We start from the raw sequence: 25,881 nt of genomic DNA on the forward strand, positions 1-25,881 counted from the left end.
ACACTGCAGTTTAAAAATGTATGAGTCTCCAGCTGCTTGTAGATTGGTTGGCTGTGTGTCTATTTTATTAAACTAGAACTAGACGGATAGAGCAGTCGGCTTTGGCCTATCATAGAGAAATCAGTATCTATCAGTTTCAGCAGTCAGTGCTTTTACATGCAATTTAAAAACCTGATTATAATAGAGTTAAAGGCATACTCCAGTTTCTCAAACGCCATGTAAACACCCTACCCCAGGTATAATCGGAGTTCTCATACCCCAGAACATACCTAGAGAACTCCTTTAGTAACCAGAGTTCTCTTGCATGTAAACACTTGCAGATTATAATCGGGTTTCTTGTCTATGCATGTGCCGAGGGTAGAACTCCCTACTCCAAGTCAGATTCTTTTGACCCGGAAATAGAATAAGCCAGGAAGCAACAGTGCTGAAAAAAACGTGAAAAAAACATGAAAAAAACATGAAAAAAGGAGGACTTCGCCATGGCAAATCACTACTAAGAAGACCCATTTCTGTCGTAATTCTGTCGGCCATTTTCTCCCTGCTTGTGATTTTCACAAAGGTGAACCAGTAAATAAAGCCGTATTCCGACCAGCTGTATGTTGGCGGAGCACCACCTCCTGTACCGGAGGTCGAGTTACTCCATCATTTTCCCATTCAACCCCCGTCATGTATACGTGGGGAACTTCAATAATCCCATTATTCCCTAAACCAGGGTATGGCAATTTTTGGGTTACTGATGTGCATGTAAACGCACTGACAGTTGGAAATGCGGGGGAATGCAGGGTAATGCAGTTCAAGGGGTAAATGTCAGGAGGGAACGGCGTTTATAGATTTTTACTGATGAGAATCATTTCACTGTTTTGAACAAACGGTTTCTAAAGCATGTTCATTCTGCTGAACAAAACTGAATGCAGCACAAATTCACACTACAGTGCAGATGGGCTTATAGGTAAACTGTTTATATCAAGAGTCGATGGTTCACTTGCTAATTCTAACACCGGTAGCGTCTTTGACATATCTACACGTTCTAAAGTTACATCAATCTTGATTATTTGATGAGCCTGTGTTTGAATTCTTGCTGTTTTGTCTCAGTTGAATTGCTCATCATATGCATTTCCAATGTTAAGTCAGACAACTCACGTTTGTAATGTTTATTGCAACAGTAGAAGACAGTTAGAGTTTGGGGTCTAGACTCCGACCTTATCACTCCTGCAGATAGTTTCTCTCTCTCTCTCTGTCATTTGATATCCGTATGTCGTATGAATTTTTCTTTTTCCTTTTAATTCAGTGCATTCATTTAGAACAGTGAAGGTGTATAGGTGTCCTATACTCATTTCTTTTCATTTGTCAAAGATTTCATTCACACTGGAGTATACAAAAATAGGCTTTCATATAGACTATTTATTTCTTCAGCTACCAGAAAACATGCTTTATCGTGATATCATTATTTAAATCATATTGGGAAATATTTTGGCCATACCGCCCAGACCTAGTCACTTGCTTTATTGTTAAAGTTCCACTCCATAAGAATTACGGGATATGTTGTTTCGAGCATCCTCTTTGGCAGTGAGATGTTATTGCAGGTGAGCCTGTTCTTGCCCTTTTTAAACTTTATTGAAACACATTCACCTCTCTACTCCCAGTCTGTCCCCTATATGTTACCCTCTTAAATCCATACACACTCACACACACAAACGTTCTTATTACACTTCTACTCTTAGCCTGACTCAAAAGTTAAGGTTCCCGATTACAAATGAACGCAGCATAACTGTTAGTGACGATCTGGGTCGGCAGACCCACTGTTGTCAGCATTGTCACTAACATGGCAGCTCATTTACATCTAGAGAGGGAATGTCTCCACAGACACGCAGACTGGAATACTCAGCAAATAGGCAACAAGTGCTTTCATTAGTGGGTTATATGATCAACCACCATTGTTTTAACTCACTCTTTGATAGATAGGAACGTAAAAGACAATTAAATAGATAAAAAGCGTACAGCAAGAGTATAGCTTTAATATAGAAAATATCAATTAATGGAGCTTTAACTTCAAATTAAACTGTTTTTTAATCATCTTGCCTCCTTGATGTGATGCAATCCTGCTGAAACAGAACACTGGGGTGTCAGAGAGAGAAATGCATTTTGATTGGATGTGAGGTCGTGATGTCTGTGATGCTTTAGTTTAGCCAGCACTTTGTAAAAACTGTGACTGCAGTCTGAAAAGGCCAAAAATGTGATTTGGACCGCCTGTTTAAAAGGACACCCTCATTGCAACAATAAATACCATGAATCATTCAATAAAACACGATGAAGATGTAAAGACAGAGCCCACACCTCTTCTTGATCCTCAGAGAGCCAGAGAGAGCGCAGTGGGAGGGATGTGGCATCGTGACCACTAACTCTTTGCACTTAGAAAACAACTCCACACCTCCTCTCCTCCTCCTCCTCCTCCTCCTCGTTTTTTCTCCTTTCTTCACCTTCTGTCTCCGTCACCAGGCAACTAGCCTTTCCTCCCTCTCTCTGCTTTTTCTCTTTCTCTCTCATCTTCGTCACTCCCCCTTTTCTCATGCATTAACCCCTCCTTCCCTTGCTCTGTATTATGTGTAGGGTTTCTATCATAACTGACTGTACAAAAAGCAAGAAACATCTCAGTTACACCTCATTTTTTTGTGAACCATCAACACTTTCGGTCTCAGGTGTTTGCATCTTATATTGTGATGGATCATGAAATTTGAAAAATGTCTGAAAAACACAGGCAATGTCATCTCTTAAAACCTTTTCACACACGGCATGTATATCACTGGCATAAATTCACAACAATTTGCATTTGCAGACTGTTCACTGCCACCGCAAAATACTGACCACAACTGCATAACACTCACTGTCTGTCTATCTGCAGTATCTCTAATGTATTCTACAGTATCTGCTCTGGTAGCTTACAGGATTAACCACATTTGTATGGTTCTGTGAAACTTAATATTTCAACATTAATCAGAAATCAGAAATGAATAAACTTCTTCTGACATTAGCGAAGATGCCATTAAAGTGAAATACTGGCGTAAAATCATCCCAGGGTTTATTTCGGCACTTACATACATAAAATAAGCCATCAAGACATTTTTTGCGTGTAACAACTAACAACTAACAACTAATATCAAGGAGAGTTGCTAACAGTTGCTAACAGCTGAATGTAATTTACACTGGTTAGCTCGGAGCAGCACAGTGAACACATTAAAATGGCTTTTTTAACCACTAATACTGCTCAAAATGAGAAGAGTCCTTACACATAAAACAAAGCACCAATGGGCTCCTTCCTTTTGGATTGACTTTGGTAATTGACTTGAATGGACTTTGCTATGAGAGGAGCTGGTACCTGGGCCAGCAGGTAAGCATATTAAAACGATCTTTTAATAAACTCTGGGTTCACCAGCTACCTTGTTTGTACTTCTTTTCATGTGTAAGGGCTCTTGCTACTGCAGAGGTTTAGTGTTATTTTGAGCAGTATTAGTGGTTAAAAAATACTTTTTAATGCCTTGACCATACTGCCCCGAGCTAATCAATGTTAGCTGCCTTTGGCTGTTAGGGCGCACTCACACTCTCCTTCCGTACCGTGCCAAAACAGGTTTTACGAGTAAAGCCTAGTTCGTTTGACCAGTGTGAGTGCAACCACTCCGCACCTAGCTGCGGCCAGCTGGCCGTCCGCGGCCCGTTTGAGAGAGGTGGGCTTTTGTAAAACGTGCTTGCACATGTACGAGCACGAGCGTGCGCACATGTACGAGCAAGAGCACGAGGCCTACGTCGGCTCTGACATAATTTTATGTGCGCCTGTTCGGACATAGAAAGAAAAAAAAAGATGGACCATGCGCGGACATTTAAAACAATGGTGGCAAAGGGTTCACGTTGGTGTGATGCGGAGGTGGAGTGTTTACTGCAGATTTGGTCGGATGAAAATATTTAAAAACAGTCGACAAGACGCACAAAAACTCAGAGGTCTATGGAAAGATTTGTAAACAAAGCGGCGCATCGCGATGACGTCAATCAATTCGTGTGACGTGTTACGGCGTGATGACGTATAGGCAGCAAGAAGCATTCGCCGAGGCCCAGGCAGTGTGAGTACAACAGGGCCTGGAGGAGGGGGGGGGGGGGGAGTACCCTAAAGCACTGGGCATGGTACGGGCGGACAGTGCGAGTGCGCCCTTAGTGATTTTTAGCAACTCTCCGGGATTTCTCTGTTAATAGTTGTTACAGGAAAAGTGTTGAGCTGGGTGATATAGCTTTTGAAAGCTGTGAAGATTTGTGGAGATTAAGCAATTTAAGAATAACTTCAAATAAGTCAACGTTGATTTGTCTTCACACGGGACACAAACAGCGGTCCCCTTGGGGAGAGTCCTGCATTTGTTTGACCCATTCAACTTCCTTCCCATCGCAAACTCTGGTGCTCTTGATATTACGTCAGTTGCTGCCACTGTGATTACTAGGACCACTAAAGGTCTCTGCCTAACAACAAATGAGGGTACTAATATGCTCATAACTTTTACGGAACTATGACTCAAGCTAATGAAGCCGGCTATCATCTACTTTACTTTTCTTACTTACTAAGGCCTTTTTGTGCAGCCCTTTCTTGTGGTGATTTTGTCAACTTTGCATACAGTTTACCAAGGTATTTTGTTTTAAAATCTCTGGTTGCATAAAACTATTGTTGGCAATAGGCACTTTTCGCACATGTCACATTTTGACATGTTACAGCAGGAAAAGAAAAGGTGTAAATAAGAGAATTAAAGATGGCTGGATACCATTTAGCCGCTTCAGTTTCAGGTTCCTGGTATTGTGCATGCGGGCTCACTGTGTCACTATCAAGGTTTAGTGGGACACTTGAATAGAGCAGTTCATGTTATGAGTGACACCTGTGCTGTCAGATCTGCTTCAGAGCAAAATGTAATTGTGACATAAACTTGCATATACTGTGATGAAAGATGGTATCCATATTCCACTTACTAATACTTACTAATATGGGAGATCTGACTGGATGACTAAAGTGGTAGTGTTTGTTCTTTAACTTTTGGTTTGCATGTGTTTCAACCTCAAATAACGTCATGCTCCTCCCATTCCTCGCCTCTCTGACTCTCTATCCCCATTCCCCCATGCTCCTCTTTGAATCTCATTCATCCCTGCATCTTCTCTCCCGCTGTTTCTCTTTCTACACCCCCCCTCCACTTAACTCTCTTTGGGTTTGCACGTTTTTCAAACTAGCACAGTTTCCCCTTGAAGCCGCCCCTACAGAGACTTCTGACGCACATCAAGCAAACTCCTCACAGCGAGAGAGGGCAGATGAAGGACCAACACGGGTGACATAAAGAACACATCGCCCTTAGAACTTTAAAAGGAGGAGAGGTCCGACACAGTTGATCTGAAACGCTCATTTAAAAGGCTTTTTCAGTGTGTAATAATCCAGATTAAGACACATAACTAACAGCAAGCCGTGGGAGTGTTGAGGCAGGTATTCCATCAGGTATTTGATGAGCTACCCAACGTAACATTCCTCTTTTTAGCCTGACGTAGAAGTCAATCAACTCATTCAGGAAGTCATTTAATTGATTTTTAATTTATTATAAAAGTCATATTTGACAGAAGTTTGTGGGCTTGGCAATATGGTTGAAATTTTAGAGACATTTTATGAAATCAATACAGGTAAAAATCACATTTATAAAGCAACTGTGCACTCCCCAGTGTGACATTTCTGTGAATACAGTACATCCACTACCGCTGGTTACATTAATTATTAATAAGCTGCAATTAAATTCTAATCTACTGCTTCCTTTTGCAGCACAGACACAGTCTGATTACCAGACAAATAAACACTCCCCAAAAACATTCATCTATCAATTAAACATGCTCAGTTCCAGTGCACATGCACATATACACAGCAATCTATCAGAGGACTAATAAGATGCCTGTCAAAGGCACTGCAGCAAAGTAATATTTTAAACAGATTTTTTTTTGCCTGATCAACTGATGCAAGACCTGAAGAAAAGCAGAAATGAAAAAGCAAATACTCCAATTTAGTATTTGGTACATTTATGTGTCAAATTGTTAATCATTTACTGAAATTGTCAGTCCACTCATTTTTCAACCAACTAATCGTTCTAGCATGGGTGGCTGTAAGAGGAGGGTGGGTGGTTCACACTTGGCAGAGAGTTGAACCTCCAACCCAAAGACAGCATACAAGAAGTGGACATAGCTACGACATCTCCCATTGGTTTGTGGACTAACAATTTGAAACCTCAAGTTTGGCCTTTTTGTCATCGCCTTCTTGTTTTTTCGCAACCAGAAGCAACCAGAAGTGACTATATTTGGACAAGAGGCTGGAGCTGGGACAGAGAGAAAACGCTAAAGTAGGACACTGACGATTTTCAAGCAACTGATGCTAGTCTTAGTGGTGAGGAGTTATGGTGAGGGGCCGTAGACCAAGCGCTAGTTAGCCGGCTGGCTCATGCTTTCACAATAGCTGCATCAGAGCATCAGCGTAGCTTTTATATTCTTCTCATTTTGAGGTGAGAGAGCAACGTTACAAAAAAAAATTATAAAACCGCGTCGGACTCACGTCAAAATGTGGCTCAGGACGAAACACAGGAAGTGCTTGCGCACAAAAATAGTGGGATTCGTAAAACAGTGCGCACTCACGTCCTGCGCTGATTTCCCTTTATACATCACAATTAAGTCTAAATGTGGCGCAGCTTGGTCGACTTCATGTCACAAACGTAGATGCCTATAAATAGTCAGTGAAATGACTATTCATTCATACCGAGAGAGGAAAACGAAAAAAAACAAATTACACTCAATGTAATGTTGAGTGTTCTTGGGGGGAAAACGGAAATAAATGTTGTTTGGAGGGCACAGTGTGGGCTTTAACAATGACAAAAAATCTGTAGAGTTGGGGACGCAGTTAATGCAGCGTCAGAAGGTCGGACCGTGGCATTTTCATTCTCACTCAGTGCTCTTAGTCCATTGCACCGATTACATTTGGGAAACCGGACATTACTGCATCTTGCGAGTTTTTATTTGCCTGTTAACCCATCGTGTAAGGAAACTTTATGTAGAGATGTGACAAACATGTTATTCTTCCTAACACATCTGGCAGAACACGGCTGAGGGTTGGCTGAGGTTTCCCTGACCCTTCGGCCAGTTCCCTCTGGAAAGTGCTGGTTGCCAGGAAAATCCCAGTGTTTGTAGGACGTGAAGTGGGACGGGCACGGCGTGATTTCTGCAGTTACTCCTCAACCTCAAACACTTGATATGATATATGATAACCATATTAAAACTGTGCTCTGCCGTACCCAAGCATGGAAAACAGCATCAGTATTACCATTATATGTCCTGTTCACCGTATTATTTATGAGAATAAACTCCATAAATGCAAATATTGTTTAATAGTTACAGAAGATATTTGGGTTGTTATTGTTGTTGTTTTTGCAAAGATATTTATATTTAAATTTACGATACAATACTGTTTTTTTTTGGGGGGGGGGGTTGCAATCGATCAAACTGATGTTTGTGTATTAATTGTAATAATGGCTTTTGTGAATTCTTCATATGATTAATAAGAGGGAATATTTCAATTTATTTTACAGGGCAGAAGGATGAAACGTTTCATCCTCCTGACGTCAGTGACACCTTTCATTTCCGTTTCTTTGCATATGTCTGGTGTGCGTGAAAGACAACACATTCTCCCGTCACGTTTGCTTTCTATAAATCCCCAAAGTTTGTTGTTGTGCGCCCTCTTCTGTGCGTACGCCACCTCTATAAATGAGGCCCCAGGAAACTGTGAAATGTAAAGTCTATTGCTGCATTGGGGGGAGGTTCATTTTTCAACAGAACGTCACACAAATGGGCCATTTAAGTCACCCTCCCACACTGTGCCAATGCCATATGTAGTCTGAATGGAGCATCAGTGCCTTGCTCAAGAGAAGAGAACTTCAACTCTCAAAGTTTTTGGGGCCTGCTCTAGGGAACTAAAGTTCCAAATCTGGTGGCGTGGGCCTTGCACGCACATGTCCAGGCACACTGCTGCCTTGCTTTACTTTCTCAGTGGAACTGAACTAAATAGTGGAATAAAAGTACCCAAACCTGCCTGTTTGTGCCTCCTCTAAGGAACTGAGCTTCCAGACCTTCCATTAGAGAACTGAACCTCGAATTCCAGTGAGGTGAATGCCTTGCTTTGAACACCTCAACGTCTAATCCTGGTCCCTTTCGGCTACAACCCAAAACCAAACCCTGGCAACATTACTGATCGAAAAGGATTAAACCTCCAACCCTTGTCACAATTATATATTCCGATGGTGTATTCAAATATGAGAAATTAAAATATATTACTGTATATTGCATGTGCACTTGTATCTCATCTCTTCTAGGTAAGTTTGAGTTGTTGACTGAGGAGAAAGTCCACTTACAACTCCAAGTCAATTCTTGGATGAAGTGGATAACATTTTGTGCCCATTTTCTTCCACCAGGCTCATTTAGCTCCATGGTCAAAGTAAATGTGCATCCAATTCTTTCAGGAGTGTCCATCTGAAGTGCTAAAAAAGAAACTTTTTCCTCCCACGACTTGGCAAGGAGCAGAAAAAAACAAGGATGCTACCAAATCACAAAATGTCAAGGCAGCAGTGCAATAGTGGATCACTCTGCCCTCGCCCCACTTCTGCCTGTCAAAGTGGAGAGAGCGGTGAGGTATAAATATATATATATATATATATATATATATATATATATAGTGCATAAAAACTACCTGTCAAGGTTTCCCACAGAACCAGATGACATTACAAATGTTATACCGAGGCTCTGCCTCCGGGTGCCCGCATCTCTGCATCAAAGCCTGTTTGAAGCAAAGGTATTTTAAAAAAAAGATCACTGTATGTCAAAACAGGCTCAAACATTTTCATCGTTCAAATAAAAGAAGTGAAAGCCCCCGTGTGAGAGATGTGGAGCTACAGGTAGAAATGATGACAGAACAGAAATATCCTGTGACTTTCTCGCAGCAAATAAAGGCTGTCTGCCACATTAAAGAAAGAAAGAAGCAAAGAGAGGATGAATGACAGATGAGAGAAAGACACAAACAGGAACAGATTGTGTTTAGTCCCATGGTGCATTCTTGGCAGTGACATATAGATCTCATTACTTTTCAGTTTATTAATTCATGGACAGTTCATCTAAAAATGATCTCAGCTCTCTGGTTGCGTGGTTGATCAGATGCTTTCATCTGCTCTTTCGAGAATTTAATAACGCTCTTAGTTACAGGGATTATTTGGCAACATCGGCAACATACAACCCGTTACATACAAATAGAAGTGCTGCTTCAAAGACCATTCCAGTGGCACCGCATTCACTCACTTTTTCATGTCATCAGCAGGTTCATAGGATATTTTCCAAAATGAGGACTAATGAGGACAGCCTGACCCTTTTCATCGCAAGGTTATGCTTAAAGGGGAATTACAGTATTTTTCAGTGGCAAAAAGAAATACTTTTTGTTGACATATCGGTGTGCATGTGCCCTATTTGATTACATAGCAGCCCGGTTCACAGTGGCCAGACTGCAACGCTCTCGCTCAATACTAGACCAATTTGAAAGAAGGTGGTTGCCATCGGTCACTTGCACAGGAATACCTGGGGAAATAGGGTTAAAAATACTGAAATTCCTTTTTTTAATCCTGAAAAGACTTGTGTTTTTATTAGAATGGCAGTTAATGGTTATCTCATTATCAATTATTCTGACAATTATTTTCTCAATGAACCGTCTATAAAAATGTAGGCTTAAGAGAACTGTGAAAAATGCCCATCACAGTTTCACCAAGTCTAATGTGATTAAGGCTGCCCCCAAATACTCGACCAGGCACTGGTCAACCAAAAAAATCATGAACAGACCAAAATTTCATTGGTCGATTGATCAAATAAAACATTTGGAGCCATGCCTTGTCTGGAGGCTGGCCTAAAAGGCTGGAGGGCTTTTAATCTGAAGGGCCAGATACAGGAAGTCGTGACACACTCACTGTCATTTTTCACATCGCAGGCAGGCCATCGCGGTTAGACATTTAACAATTATTGCCAATCATGTCGGGAAAGACGTCTAAAATATGGGATCACTTTGAAAAGAACAAGGGTGACCCCAAGAAGGTCACAAGGAAAATTTTGTCTATCACTCCTCCACAATGAAGATGAGCTACCACCTTAAACATGTAAGTGATGTTAGACGAACATGACCTACCACCTTAAAACATGCAAAACTGATTTTTTTCTGACACATTCAGAATAAGAATCTGAAATAATTTGCAGGTGTCATTAACAGACTTATAGCGTGCGGCTGTGCACGCTTGTAGAATAATAGTTATTACTTATGTTGAATAATGTTTTCCAGTCGCTAAGGCTATATTTTGGGGCTGTCAATATATATATATATATATATATATATATATATATGCGTTGATTAGTACGGTCACTGGTCGATCAAGAAAATCTTTGGTCGGGGTCAGCCCTAAATGTGACATCATCAAATGTCTTGATTTGTCCGACCGACAGCGCAAAAACTAAAGATAAGATAAAGAAAAGAGGGAAATGCTCACAAGAGAAAAGCTGGCACCATGAATGTTTGGTGTTAATGATTGACTTCAGTGATCGAAATAGTTGACATGTTCTTTATATTTCAACTGTGAAATGTCACTATCAGAACACAGAGTTGCAAGAAAAAGTATGTGAACTCTTTGAAATTACCTGGATTTCTGCATAAAATGGTCATAAAATGTTCTCTGATCTTCACTTAAGTCACAACAAAAGACAAACACAGTCTGCTTAAACACAAACAATTATATGTTATATATATGTTTCAATGGTTTGACACTGTGTAAACATCCACAGTGCAGGGTAAAATAAGTATGTGAACCCCTAGGCTGAAGACTTCTCCAAAAGCTAAATGGAGTCAGGGGTCACTAACTTAATATCAGTTTGGATTTTTTAACTTTTGTAACAAATATGAGTAAAATATAATTCAGGTTCAGGAAACAGCCTCAAAAAAGTCTGAGTGTGGGGTCGGTTTAATCCTGCCACACCTGCCTAAACACCCGACCATGGGCCACCTACATTGATTAGTTCTGACCAAACTCTTACCCCAGAACGAGCAACACTTTAGTCTAAGCAGAAAGTGCAACCCAGACTAGTGTTGGAAGTTTGTTGGTTTGTCTGACCTCTGACCAAACCAAAAGCTCTTGGAATACTTTGGGGGGAAAGGTGACATTAGGGAACACTGAAAGTTATATCTATCATATAAAGAAAAAAGGAAATACTTAATTCCAGTTGTGTGAAATCTGGCTTACATGGAACTGGAGTGGTTGAGAGTAAAAAGAAGTACATTTTAAAACATAATTTTATTTGGTTCGTGAATGAAAACGCTAACCTGACTCAGCCAGATGGATAGATTCTCATTTGCTCAGCATATCCATCGGGTTACTCTCGTTTGGAGATCATTTGGGAAGGGGCGAAACTACAATCAGATCAACGACGGCACAGCTCAGAAAGTAAGCAACATGTCGGTAAAGGTTATTTGCCGTTGGTGTAACACAAATGTATGGATAAAAGGTCCAATTACAGGTGCCCGGTCCATAAAAGCCTCCAGTGCCGTGTATTAGCTCTTCTTTCAGAGAAGCAATACTCTCTAATTCTGATAAAACTTGCTTGATAGCTGCGCTCAACTCATCCGTGGAAGCCGCCATGTTGTTTACACTGAACAGTCGCTTCTCGTTTCATCACACTTAAATCTGCCTCTAAACCAACGCTGATTGAACGGTCGCTCGGCAAATGGCTCCAAATTTTCTCGTTGCACGGTACCAGACTGATCTAAGAGTAAAATACAACGGAGCTTGCAAGATCAAGATGGTCTCACGAGGCTATGAAAAAGCAACCAAAACGTAAGAATGAATAGGAGGGGAGTGTGAACAGTTATAAAAAACTCAAACCCTCAATTTATTCCAAATGACAGTTTCATGTTATCCAGTTGCTTCAGTGTCCTGGTGTCTGATGGGATGTTTGGAGAATGGAGGAACAGTATCCGTGTATTTTACAGATGCCTCAGAGAACGGTGTGCCTGTGGTGTACTTAAATAAATCGGAGCATCCATCGTTAATACAGCACTACGCTGCGAGGAGTTCCCCATCATGACAAGTTGTAATCCTGGTTTTTATGAGAGGGGATAAAAGTAGCAGCTGAGGGGAGAAAATGTACAGCTGAGATGATTTACTGTCCAGAAGAACAGCCTTCATTATTGATCCTACGGTCATACCCACAGTTCTGCTCTCACTCAGTCTCCCTTTTTATTATCTGTGAAGTGGCAAACTATTAGGAATGTATTTTTTACAAAACAGTCTCAGCAATAGAGCTGGACTGATAAAATGACTGGGCCAATTTTAGGTAGTTCAGCTCATCGCTAATCATCGGTACAGAAATGAAAAGATATATTTGAGCTAATCTAAGAGTAATATCGGCCAGGCTCAGGGACTACATTCTGCACTCACAGTGTCCTTTCGTACAATGCCCCGTGCTTTAAGGTGATTGTCCCCCCTCCCTCTTCAGGGTTCCTACACATTTTCCAGACTCAAATTTCCAGACTTCAATATTAAACACCCGAATACCAAATGTTAGATGCATATTATGTAAAAAAAAAAAAGGTTTTAAAATCCAACTTTTAACACTTATGTTAAATTCTGACTGTGTATGCCATTATGTTGCCAGGTAATTAGTGCCTTTTTTACCTACATATTGTAGCTCATATAAGTGAATGAACTCCAAACTGAGACATGTTCAATGCACAACATTTTATTCAAGCTAAATGCTAAAAGAGTGAAATGAATAGCAGTGAACCTGCAGCACCCACTAACAGGAACAGTAGGGACCGACAATTAACGGGAACTACAAGAGAAAACACATCTGTGCTTCATTGGCTTTGGATAGAGTAAACATATGTATCAATAAATAAACCAAAAAATAATCATAAATAAAATGTAGATGACACGTAAGGGGAAAAAATCAACAACTTAGAATCACAGTTGCACGGCAAACTGTAACCATGGTAACCCGACACCATTCTACATCCAGCTTGATTAGTTTCATATCATCTACAGGTCGGCTATGTTGCATTAGTAAACTTGTATTGATTCGTGTATATTAATATATTTGATTTTAGATGGTGATGTAATAGTCTGAAAACAACACAGATATTTTTCCAAACCCCCTACTCTTTTTCCAAACTTGTCCAGACCTGGAAATGACTCTAATTAAATACCATACTTTTCCATACTACCTAGGAACCCTGACTCTTACCCCCGCAGCCGAGGCCTGCTTGCACTCACATTACTTGAAATGATCTGAGCCTCAGCTGGATCACCCCTTGAAGATTTAGTTTTATCTGACCAAATCTGCAGTAAACACCCCGCCTCCGCATCAAAAGGCCGCGAACCGCTCGGTGGTATCTTTTTAAATGTTGGGGTGAACCGATGCATATAAATAGTCTTAGGACCACCGTCAATGCTCGTGCTCGTACATGTGCGTACGCTCGTGCCTGTACATGTGTATCCGTGCTTTACAAAAGCCCACCTCTCCTAACAGACTTAAGCCGTGAAGCCTGGGCGCGGTCCGAATGGACAGTGTGAGTATGCCCGCAGAGATTCTCAAATGCATGTTTGTGTTTCTGCTGCATAGAGGTAAAGGACATCCAATCTACGGATGCTTATTTTTTTCTCTGACCAATCGCCGACCCTCGTTCACAAAATCCTTAACTGTTAACAGCCAAGCAGTTCATTAGTCTGGGAAGCTTGGACATACTTTCTGCGGATGCGTGCAAACCCATTGTCACTTGCAGCCACTTTCCAGGGACCACTTGTGCATCCTCATGAGCGGTACATGTCCAAGGAGCGTGTCCCAGCCTGTCTCCGCTGCATCCACTTGAGGTGTCAGCCGTTTGTTTGCTTGAGATTGTCTTTGTGTAGAATGGCTGATTAAACCCACCAGTCCTCATCAATATAGGGGTTTGTACTGCTGCAACTAACGACTATTTTGATAATCAATTAATCCGTCGATTATTTTTATTATTGTTGTTTTGGCATGTGATCAGATCAGATTTGTGTCCAAACATCACCGACCTATCTGCATGGGTTGTCGTGGTAACAATGTAGGCGCCAGTAACCACTGCAAGGCAAGGCGAGGCATCTTTATTTATATAGCGCATTTCATACCAAGGCAACTCCATGTGCTTAAAGACAAAACATTTTTTTAAACAGCATAAAAACAAAAAACACAGTTAAAAGCCGGGGCAAAAAAGAATTTAAAAAAAGTAAAATAAAAGAAAATAGATAAAGTTTAAAGTTATTAAAAATAGCTCAGCTATATGCACACGAAAAGAGAAAGGTTTTTAATGTGGATTTAAAAGTGCTCACAGTTGGCGAGCTGAATCGCAGGCAACACCATCAGCCGGTTGAGTCCAGATGAGACGGGTCAGTTCACTGTGCTGAAACTTCCACCTGCAACTTTCTAGAACTGTTGCTTTGCGTTGCGAATCTTTGGTCTGAACTGGACTTAATGATGGAGTATTACTGATATTGACATTGTTTCTTCTTTCTTATTGACAATAAGCATTTGAGTGCCCCAACTGTAAGAATTATGGCGAGTGAGCCACTGATGAATGTTTATACTTACCTATAAAATAAATGAAAAATTGTTGCTTTCTGCTTTTTTGTTTTATTTGCTGTACAGAAATATTCCGAACAGTGACCCCAAAACAGAAGTTTTTCTGATTAGCCATCCCGAAACAAAACCAAACTTCTGGTTAAGATCAGACACAAAAAGTACTTGGTTAAGGTTAGAGAAAAACTGTTTGTATTTGCCCCAAACCGCCAATGTATCAACTGTGCATTATCTGTAGGCTAGTTAGCAGCAGATTGTGTGTGTGTGGGAGTGTTCCTGTGTGTTTGTGTTTGGCTCAGCCTCTGACTGATCTTACCAGAAACTACAGTTCTTTCTGTTCTCTCCCTCCCCTTGCTCTCCTTTATCCCCTTGCGTCTGCACGTTTATGAGATATAAAAAGATGAGTGTGAATTTGTATGGAACTGCGTCAACTCAAAGTTGAAATGGAGTAGGTTCAGGTCATGACGGCTGCAGTGCAACAGTTTTGTGGTTCTTCTGCTACAGTAAGTTTGCATCGTAGCAATACCAATTTCCAAAAGCTTGTAGCATCTGGAAATTTTGCATAAACCCGGCTCAACAGTTGAATGTGTTGAACTCTCTGAGTGTGTCATTCCGTCGGTACGGTTGTCTTTTAAATCCTCTCTCTCCCTCACCCCTGCTCCTGCTTATCCGGCTGTGAATTACGCAAACTGACTGGCCGAACTGAGCAGGGACGCTTGAGATCAAATCATTAACCTGAATGTGTCACGCCATCTCCATCCTCACACCAAAGGACGACTACAACCACTACAGGGAGCTTAAAATAATACACATGGTTGGACTGGTTACAAGAACGGCTACAGCTCATTGTTGTATTAGTTTATCATGTATCATGGAAACTTCACAGTGTCAAAACTGAACAGCCAATGAATTTAAACCAATCAAAGTCTTGTAAAATGATTGTGAAAGAGCTTTTTGAGTACTGTCAGTCACTACAGATGTGAATGAAAACTGATGGTGACTCAAAATATTATAAATTTTAGGTTCAATCCCTCAGATCTCCAGCCTGTTGGCCGGTTTTCCGTCTGGACACAATATGTGATCATGAAGCAGTTGTGCAACCACTGTCAGAAGAGACATTATGTCCAACTAATGTCTATATGGTCCAGAGCCTAGAGATTTTCCCATTCAATTTTTTCCCTCCCCATACCGATTCCGATACTCGTGCTGTGGGTATCGGCCGATAGCGAGTACAGATACCGATACTAGTGTGTCCAAAATACAGAAAAAGATTACTTTTTTTTACAGTATACAACAGTAGTGCAACAGCAACTAAACAACTAAATACAGGGTTCGTACACCTTTTCCAAGGTCAAATGTAAGCACTTTCAGGCACTTTTAATGTCCATTTTCAAGCTTTTCCAGCACCTTAGGGCTGTGATAAATTGCATATTTCTAAGAATACTTATGGAAATGGTGAAATAATCATTTTCAATACCATTAAAAGAGATGGTATTGTGCTATAAACAACTAAAATTGTGTTTTCTAACACCAGAGGGATAAGAAATTAAATTAGATTTATAGCTATTTGTCGTGAAAGAAATGCAATAGAACAGATACAATTTTAAGTATTTGCAAGTACTTTTTTTCCAATTCAAGCACTTTTCAAACCTTGAAAACACAAAATTAAAATTCAAGCATTTTCAAGGATTTCAAGGACCAGTACAAACTCTGTTAATAAATAATCATAGAATAAGAATAATAATCATTTACAAGAACTACTAACAATTATTGAACTGATTAGTTAAAGATTAAGAAGAACCGCGTCAGAGCTAAAGGAGCTAATGGAGCTAACCAGTAAATAGATTCCTATTTCTAATAAATCATGTGGCATCGGATCAGTGCCTGGTCTTCAGGACTCACCGATACCGATGCATTTTCGGCAGTATCGAAGGCGTTTCCGATACTGGCATCAGAATCGGAACAACTCTACCAGAGCCCCCAAAGGTTTTTTTTCTGTGGTAAGAGGACATGGGGTGTGTGGTAGTGCATTTAGGGCGTGTCCAACTCCACTTCTTCTGGTTAGACGGCGCTTATTACGGGCTCAAAGTAAGGTGCATGCGTGCAGTGAAGTCGGCAGCAAATATCGTGGGACATCTACAGTGAGCAAACTTTCAGCTTCTGAAATAATGAATGAAGTTATTGTTCCTTGTGTTTAAATGTGCACAGCGCACAGAGTAGCAGTGGACAGCAGCTCTACTCGGTTCTTTACTCTGTCCACATTTTAAAGAATGTAATTAATATTTTCCTCATTAATGATGTATATTTCACTACCCATCCCCTATTAATTATCCATGGGGCCATGGATAAAACTGCCGCCTGTGCTTAACTAATCTTATCTGAGTAATGAGTGCTTTAAATAACAGGGAAAAAACTGTGCCATTGACTTTAGACCAGGTTTTGGCAGGTCAATGGTGCATTCGCTTTCTGCTGCCTCAAAATGTAATAGCAATTGTGCCAACACTGAACCTGACCCCACCTTATTTTAAGGCCAGCACAATGATGGGGGCACAGAGGGTTGCAAGTACTTTTGCTGCCTACATAAGGTGGGCGCTGGGCGTGAAAATGACAGCTGCGTTGGTCTAAAACTAGCCATGGCAGTTGTGCTGTATAGTAGCACGGACGGAAGATAGAGCCCTTTACAATGCTGATCTATTGCTTCTATAAAATAGCTGATAAAATGATCTTCCACAAGAAACTGTCAATACAGTAATCAATATAAGTCAATTACCAAGAGGTTACGATACAGTATAGGGCTACAACTAAAGACGATTTCCATTAATATGTTGAGACATTTTCCAATTAGCCAATTAATAATGTCAACTACAAAATGCCAAAAAAAGTAGTGTTAAGGCTCATTTATGCTCTATGTTAGATACGCACATACATACATACATATGCACGCACGTACATCTCGTCCATATTTCTGCACGTATCCTGCAAGCTAACGGACGTGTACCGATACAGACCAAACGCTGCAGTACCACCAGACAGACCAGAAATCGAACCATTCACACCTACGGGTAATTTAGAGTCATCAATTAACCTAACACGTGCATGTCTTTGGACTGTGGGAGGAAGCCGGAGAACCCGGAGAGAACCCACGCAGACACGGGGAGAACAAACTCCACACATCAGGGTCCCAGCCGGGATTAGCACCAGGAACCCTTTTGCTTTGAGGCGACAGCGCTAACCCCCACACCACCGTGCAGCCCCATTTCTAGCTTGAAAAACATAATTTTTTATAAATTAATCAATTCAAAAATGTTAATAAACAAATCCACACACACACACATGGCTTGACTTGGAGAAGAAAATGTTACTACAGTCAGGCCCTCGCTATCAGGTGGCAATCTTATCTATGCATTAATCATCTTAGGAAGGCTGAATCCTGCTGCTTCTGGTCAATACTCTGCAGGTGGGTGGCAGTAGGAGGAGAGAGAGAGAGAGAGGCAGTGACAGAGACAGAGAAATACGGAGAGCGAGAAGAAAAGGGCATACTGGTTAGGGAGAGCCGTCCCAGAGTTAAAAGGTCACAGAGAATCATCACAGCAACACATCCGACCTGTATTCTCACAGGCTGTAATTCTCTCTGGATAAACCTCAAACTACAACTGGATTTTCAAACATTACCATGGAAACTGCTTATGCACCTCATGAAAACTAAATGACAATGGCCTGAAAGGTTTACAGGCCTGGTCTCATGCAAACTGTTTGACTGGGACTCTGGGCAGTCAGATTGCTATCATTCAGAAGGCCTCTGCAGGAAGAGGAGGTGACAGAGCAGGGATAAGGGAGGGATGGAAGAAGAGGAGGCGTGATTCCCAACCTGAGGGTTGTTCAGAAAAAAGATTTTTGTATGTTTTTTTTCTTTTCTTCTTGTTCTACAGAGGGTCGTTTCTGGACATTTTTATGGCTAGGCGACCCTGCGGGAACTGATCTTTACTAGCTGTGACAGCAGTGGTAGTGTTTTCACCTTGTGTGTGTGTGTGTGTGTGCGTGCATGCGTGCGTGCGTGCGTGCGTGTGTCAACCCTTGCAAAATGCATCTGGTCCCCCGAAATAGCCACCTCACTATGGTTATGATAAACGGCAACAAAGTGACAGACAAAACACAAACAGAATGTAAGCACTGTAAGAAGATAGTGCCGTCAGCACCATGATGCAAACACATAACAAGTAGGCTCCCGCAGCTTCTTTAACATCAGGCTACAAGTTACAGGTACAGTGTTGGCACTTAAGCAGTTATCCAACCTGACAAACCCGAAGCCTCAGCATGTGGCGAGCTGGCAGAACGGTTTTGTCTCTTAAGCCTGTGAATGTTCTCATTTGTCCAGGTCATCGTTCTCCCCAAAGCAATTTCAGTCAAAAGCAACTGGACTTGGTTATTTGTCTAGGAAGACGTTTCACCTCTGTTCAGCCGAGTGAAAGCCGCTTGATAACCGGCCTTTCCGGAATTTTGCAACCCTTACTACCACAGAGGCGGTTTAGAGTATTTTGCCAGGTGTATACATGTCTGTCTGTCTGTCTGCGGCCAGATTTTACCACTGCAATAGCGTCCCAGCCGTGCTAGATACAGTCACAAAACTTTAGGGGCGTAGGAAGTATTGAAGCCCTCCCACTTTACACCCCTGCTCTGATTTGGCATTGTAACTTCTGTGATCCGGCCGCAAGATGGACTAGTTTCATTATGATTTCATTAATTTTTTTTGTAAAAATTTACCCTAGAATATTTTACTGTGAATTTAATCTGGCCTTGTCTAATCCTTCTTTCCTTATGTATGGAACATACCAAGGTGATTAATATCCCTGGTACACAGGTTTCTGGTGGTCTGTGTCAGTGTCAGACGTTCATATAGCTGTCCTGCATGTTTTATGATCCCATATTCATTTTACTTAGTGATGCAATTTAGATACTCTGACAGTTTAAATACCTCTCCATTAGGAAAATGTAAGCCGCTATTTCCTATAGTGTCCTTAAATGATATCTGAGAGAGACTGTCAGATGGGATTTAGACAGACTAGCCTTAAACCTCACAATTAGCAAACAGCTGCTTTCACACAGCATCATTTCCTGCTGCTTGCTGTCTTATAAATACATTCAACCTTTTCATTATTTTGTGGCTCCACTCTGGATTTATAGCCAATACATTATAATAAAAAAAAGGCCTGGAGTGATCCTGATCATGCTCCATCAAGTACTTTCATTCTATATTCTAAGAAGCCAGTAGTTTCAATTAATGATATGATGGCAAGTGTCGTTCCCCAGGGTGTCGTTCCTGCAGAGACTGCCTATAGGCTCCTCTCAGCCTCAGGTGTTGCAAGCAGTGGGGTTCTCGAACAGTGTAATGTACAAACGTCTGTGTGACCCATTTTTTACTCTCAAAACTCAAACTATTACAGCAAAAAGAGTCATGAGTGCACATGGCTTTAAACAAGAGAAAAATATTGGGGAAGAGTGCACTGATGCTGTCGACTCCGTTTGACTCTACACGTCAGCACAGCTGCACCTCCTAGTATCGGCTCAGCTCAGGTTGTACTAAAAAAAAGTACTAGCTGTATAAAAAATGGACGTAGCATACCCGTCGAGGTCAGTTCTCTCAACTTGATCCAGTTGTCCTCGCCTAGGGGAGTCTCCATCTTGTCAGACTTTGACTCCGCCTCATTTCCTCTTACCAAAAAAGGGCATGTATGTGACGTTGGGGGGAGGGAGATACGTCCATCTGGCTGGCGTTTACCTCCTAGGAGAAGTGAGGGCCAGAGGCTAGCTGTCACTCAAGGGACCACGCCCCTAATTATTCATAAACTTTAACCTCCAATAAAATAAAAACAAGCCTGGTACAAAAAAATTCACCCCCTCAGTGTTGTTATGGAGATATGACCTAAACATACAGACTGCTCTATTGTGCAAACTACTCTTAATGGACACTCTGCAGTTTTTGGCACTTCCTGATTGGATCAACTAGGAAGTCGCTGTGGGGGGCTTGGTTTAGACGAGTCTCTGTGTCTCCGTCTCTGTGAGGGGCAGATGTAAACAGTTCTTCCATTTTTTTTACAAATAATCTGACAGGACATGAATGCAGCACAAGACAGACCTGCTGTAGTGATGTGGACACAAGAGCAGTAAAACCTGAGCTTTTGCTTTGTTATTGTTGATTAATTCGCCTTTTTATAAAATTTTAACAAATGAATTGCCATTTTGATTAAACTAAGGCCCTCAGCGTATAATAATACCAGCAGAGATAACAACTCCATGAGCCAAATGCAATCTGTAATTTCCATTATGAGTCCATCAGTGAGGAATCAACTCGGATTGATATACTAGAGACGTGAAACAATAAAGCTGCCAGCAGCTCAAGGGACAGCGAGTGAATCACCAAACCAATAAAGGCTGCTTCCGCTAATTACCTCTGCTCTTTCCATCTTTGTTTACAAACTGATTTATGAGTCAACAAATACCCTGAGTCTGCCTATGGGACAGAGAGGGATTCTCATTACTGTCACAGTGGCAGGGGGGCTTCTCATGAATGTCCATCTGAAATATTTTCGCTCATGCAGGGAATCACCTAGAGGAAGAGTTTACAGTGAATTTGAAGTATTACATTTGTAACAACGAAAAATTAAGTATCTGTAACGTTTACAGACTGGAGTACATGTGTACACTCTAGGGGTTAAACCAAATACAAATGCATTATTAGGACATACAGATAATCGTCTGAACATGTACAAAAAAACTAAACCTATCCCTCAGATCCCGGATAGTAACCAAGACAGCAAGACTTTTCATAATGCCAAAATTAGCACTGCAGGCTAAAATCACTGGGGTGTATTCACTCAGCCAGATTCATCCTCGATAACTTTTCATTAGTTTTCATCAGATAAGTTGTGAAAAATGTTCCACAGGTGTTATTTTTACCTCATGATTAGATATTGAACCTCTGGGACCTGACAGCAGAAAAAACTGAGGAGTTGGAGTCAGGGACCATCTCAAAAGTGCATGCTAACAGGGTCAAGGTTTTTTTATTTCAAACTTCAACAGTGTTTCAATATAAATTGCTTTTTATCCAGAAGTTCCACTGCATGCCCTTTAAAAAAAAAAAATGGGGCCCCTTGGAGATATTATGGCCATATCATTAGGCTTTTTCGGACCATAGGAACTTTTTTATTAGCCTGGAAAGGGGAGGAATCTGCCGAGCTCCAATCATTTGCTCTGGCGGGTAGGTCAAGCCCCTCTCCCATTGAAAAAGATTTCCAATGTTAAAAAAAACGTGTGCTAAAGTGCCCCCTAGGAGCCAAAACACGTGTAAAAGTGCCCTCTTCAGTGGAGAGGATGCGCTATATGTGCCCTTTTTTCCTTTCCTTTCCCCTGCCCTTCAAAAAGTCTGGGCATGCCACTCCTGAGAGAGCAGATCACAACCCCTTATCTTACATGGGGCGGGTTTAAGACGATGACTGACAGAAGATTATCGTAGTTACAAACATAACCTCCGTTCTCACAGAACTCAGATCAAACCGTCAAACTAGTTGCCGATTGGTCGGAGGTCGCATTTTATTGGTTTGATTGGTTGTAAGTCCGTTAAATTGCGTCCAGAGGCATTTTGATGATGCTTCTTGGAAATGGAAAATGAATTGAGATGTAGATGATATCCAGACTAATACGCACAATGTCAAGCTACCCCCCCCCCCCTTTCTTTATTGTGTCCACACCACAAGAACATGGAACAAACCTACCTCACAATAGATACTCTCCCACAACATAGACAGCACACTGCTATCGCCTGTTGAGTGACAACTTTGTGCGGCTCATTTTCTTTAACCTGTGTAGCATGATGGAATCAGCTAGCATTAGCTAACGTATAGTTTAAATATCAGCACAGAAAACCATTTAATGCACAAGATAATGTGATATAATCTGAATCTAAACATCCTAACCTATAGGTCATATTCACATTACTATTGATATTATTATAGTTACTGTTACTTTTTGGTTGCTTGCATCTCTGGAAGTGTGTCTGTCTGTCTTTGTGTTTTTCTTTGTCTCTCTCTCTGTCCATCTGTCTGTCTTTTCTCTCTTTCTCTCTCCTTTTCTTCCTCCCTAACCGGTGCAGACAGATGTCCGTCCTCCACAGAGCTGGGTCTGTCCGACGTTCCTGCCTGTTAGAGGGAAGGTTTTCGTTGCCACCGTACTCTACGGAGGAATTGTTGGGTCTATGTAAATCATAAATAAGTCATAGAGTGTGCTCTTTACCTACTCTGTAAAGTGTCTTGAGATAACTTTTGTTATGATTTGGCACTATAAATAAAATTGAATTCAAACACCTGTTGTGACCTAAACTGTTACAGATAAAGATAACAATAGTAGCTTTGCATTACTTCTTTCATACACTACTGTCAGTCACCATACGTTCAAGGATTATACGTGGACATGAAACTACTGGTTGAATTATTAGTAGGCTACTATAAATAACTGCAGTATGTTAGAAAACATCTTTTGGATGACAAGTCAAATGTAAAAGCTGAGGACATCAAAACTGAAGGCGCCATAAACAATGACTTCCAAGATGCATTTTGATGGTGCGGCCCCAAGATCTGATTGTCAATCAAACGTTTCTGAATCCCGACACTTTTCCACCTGTGCCCCGCCCACTTCAAACAAGTTAGAAAAAAAGTAAATGCAGTTATCTAATTTTGTTTAGTGGTTAGCACTGTCGCCTCACAGCGAGAAGGTTACAGGTTTGCATCCCGGCCTGGGCCTTTCTGTGTGGAGTTTGCATGTTCTCTCCGTGTCTGCGTGGGTTTTCTCCGGGTACTCCGGCTTCCTCCCACAATCCAAAGACATGCACGTGTTAGGTTAATTGATGACTCTAAAATTGCCCGTAGGTGTGAATGGTTGTCTGTCTCTGTTCGTCTCTATGTGCCCTGCGATAGACTGGCGTCCTGTCCAGGGTTTACCCTGCCTCACGCCCGATGTCAGCTGGGATCGGCTTCAGCACCCGCCGCGACCCCGACCCCGGGATAAGCGGTTGAAGATGAATGAATGAATGAATGAACCCATTAGTAACAGTACGAAACTGATGAAGAGAAAAGGTTTACAGGGCCTTTAAACACTCATGTGTGATAGTTGAACATGTTTCTAAACCATGGGGAACACATCTGCTGCTGTACTTCCTTTCCATTCAGCCACCAGAGCACTAGTCTCTGTTCCAGTTTAACCTAAAGGTGTTGGATGGGGTCCAAGTCAGGACAGTCATGTTACTCCACACCAAACCGGGCACACTATTGTCTAAACCAGGGGTGCCCAATTCCAGTCCTGGAGAGCCGCTGCACTGCATGTTTTAGGTTTCTCTCTGCTCTAACACACCTGATTCTAATGATGTGCTCGATATCAAGCAGCTGAAACTTGTGACAGGTTTGAAAATTGTTAGAATTAGGTGTGTTAGAGCAGGGAGAAACCTAAAACATGCAGGGCATCAAGATTTCCCTTCAACCAAACCTTAAAAATCTGCTCCAGATCCAAATCAGGGGTGTCCACCTACTTTTGACCTAACAAATTCAATTCCACTTATAGCACGCACCTCATTTCTTATGATCCCTTAAGACATCCATTCTCTCATCCAGTGCAACCCAGTCTTACCAGGTCACACACACACACACACACACACACACACACACACACACACACACACACACACACACACACACACACACACACACACACACACACACACACACACACACACACACACACACACACACACACACACACACACACACACACACACACACACACACACACACACACACACACACACACACACACACACACACACACACACACACACACGGTTTGGAGGCTGCAGACACTTCGCTCCTCAGCGGATCCTCCAGCAGCCCTGCACCGGGCTATGACTCATACCGACTGCCTTCTACTGATGCTGGGAACAAGTAACACGGAAACGCACCGATAATTTAAAAAAAACAAGCAAACAACCGTGAGCATCACGCACGACGTACCAGGAACATCAATGTATCGTCTCTCTGGCGCTTACCTTTCTTTGACGGTACGGAAACAAACTCAGAACCTCCTCGCAGGTGTCTGTTTCTGTTGCTGCTGCTGCTGCTGCCTGGCCAGTTCGTCTCCTCCTCCTCCTCCGAGACGTCGCATCTCTCCCACAGTCCTGACGGAGAGGGAAACCCGCGCAGAGCTCACCCAACCTGCCCGGAGCTCGACGTGACGGCCCGGCGGAGCGTTCGGTGGGGTGCAACTTAGAGAGTGCTCGAGCGTTCCTCCGAGAGTGCGCCGAGCCTGATGGATGTCTCTCGGCTTCCTCGAGGGGTGGAGGATCGATGCTCTTGCCGCATTGAGGGACTCCTCGGAAAGTCGGATTTATCAGTTGTTAGCAAACAGGCGCGTTTATGTGCTTCTGGTGACTTCAATGATTTTAGGAGGTGCTTTTTTTTATTCACAAACAATTCTATCTTGCGCGCAAACCGTCCCAGCATAACTGTAACATTTGGAACCATCGTTATCTTACAGCCTACAAAAATGAGTCCTTGTTTTTGCGGCATTGTTCGGATTTGATTTGATGCATTGATTTGCTGATAGTGAAACCTCAGGTCATTAGAACTCAATCATGATAAAAATAGAAAAAAAAAAAATTACAAGCTGAAATTCAATCAGTCAATTTGGTCTGAAAGCTTGATAAGACCATAGACTGAAAAGAAATGGGCGTAGCATACTCGTCAAGGTCCCCTCTCAACTTGATCCGATCGTACTTGCCTACGGGAGTCGCCATCTTGTCAGACTTTGCCTCATTACCTCTTAGGCTACCAAAAAAGGGCATGTATGTGACGTTGGGGGGAGGGAGATACGTCCATCTGACTGACGTTGACCTCCGAGGAGAAGTGAGGGCGAGCGGCTAGCTGTTACTCAAGAGGCAGCCCCCCTAATTATTCACAAACTTTAACCTCCAATAAAATAAAAACTAGCATGGTACCAGGCCTTAAACAGGTTTAATGATGCTGTGAAAACGGCCTGTTTAACATGGGGGTCAATGAGAAGATGCTCTTTTATGCAAACTGTTCCTAGTGGACACTCGGAGAACTGCAGTTTTTGGCACTTCCGTAT

General features: G+C 41.8%; 1 protein-coding gene across 1 annotated transcript in view; it reads right to left on the reverse strand.

Annotated features, from left to right (window-relative positions):
• The window catches only part of rab27b (RAB27B, member RAS oncogene family), a 74,331-nt gene extending 49,399 nt beyond the window's left edge, over positions 1-24,932 (reverse strand). The window contains exon 1 of the mRNA XM_083929902.1: positions 24,803-24,932. The gene's annotated coding sequence lies outside the window, so the exon portion shown is untranslated. The remainder of the gene's footprint in view (positions 1-24,802) is intronic.
• Positions 24,933-25,881: the final 949 nt, after the last annotated feature.

Source organism: Echiichthys vipera (assembly GCF_963691815.1).
Source record: "Echiichthys vipera genome assembly, chromosome: 16".
Taxonomy (NCBI): Eukaryota; Metazoa; Chordata; class Actinopteri; order Perciformes; family Trachinidae; genus Echiichthys; species Echiichthys vipera.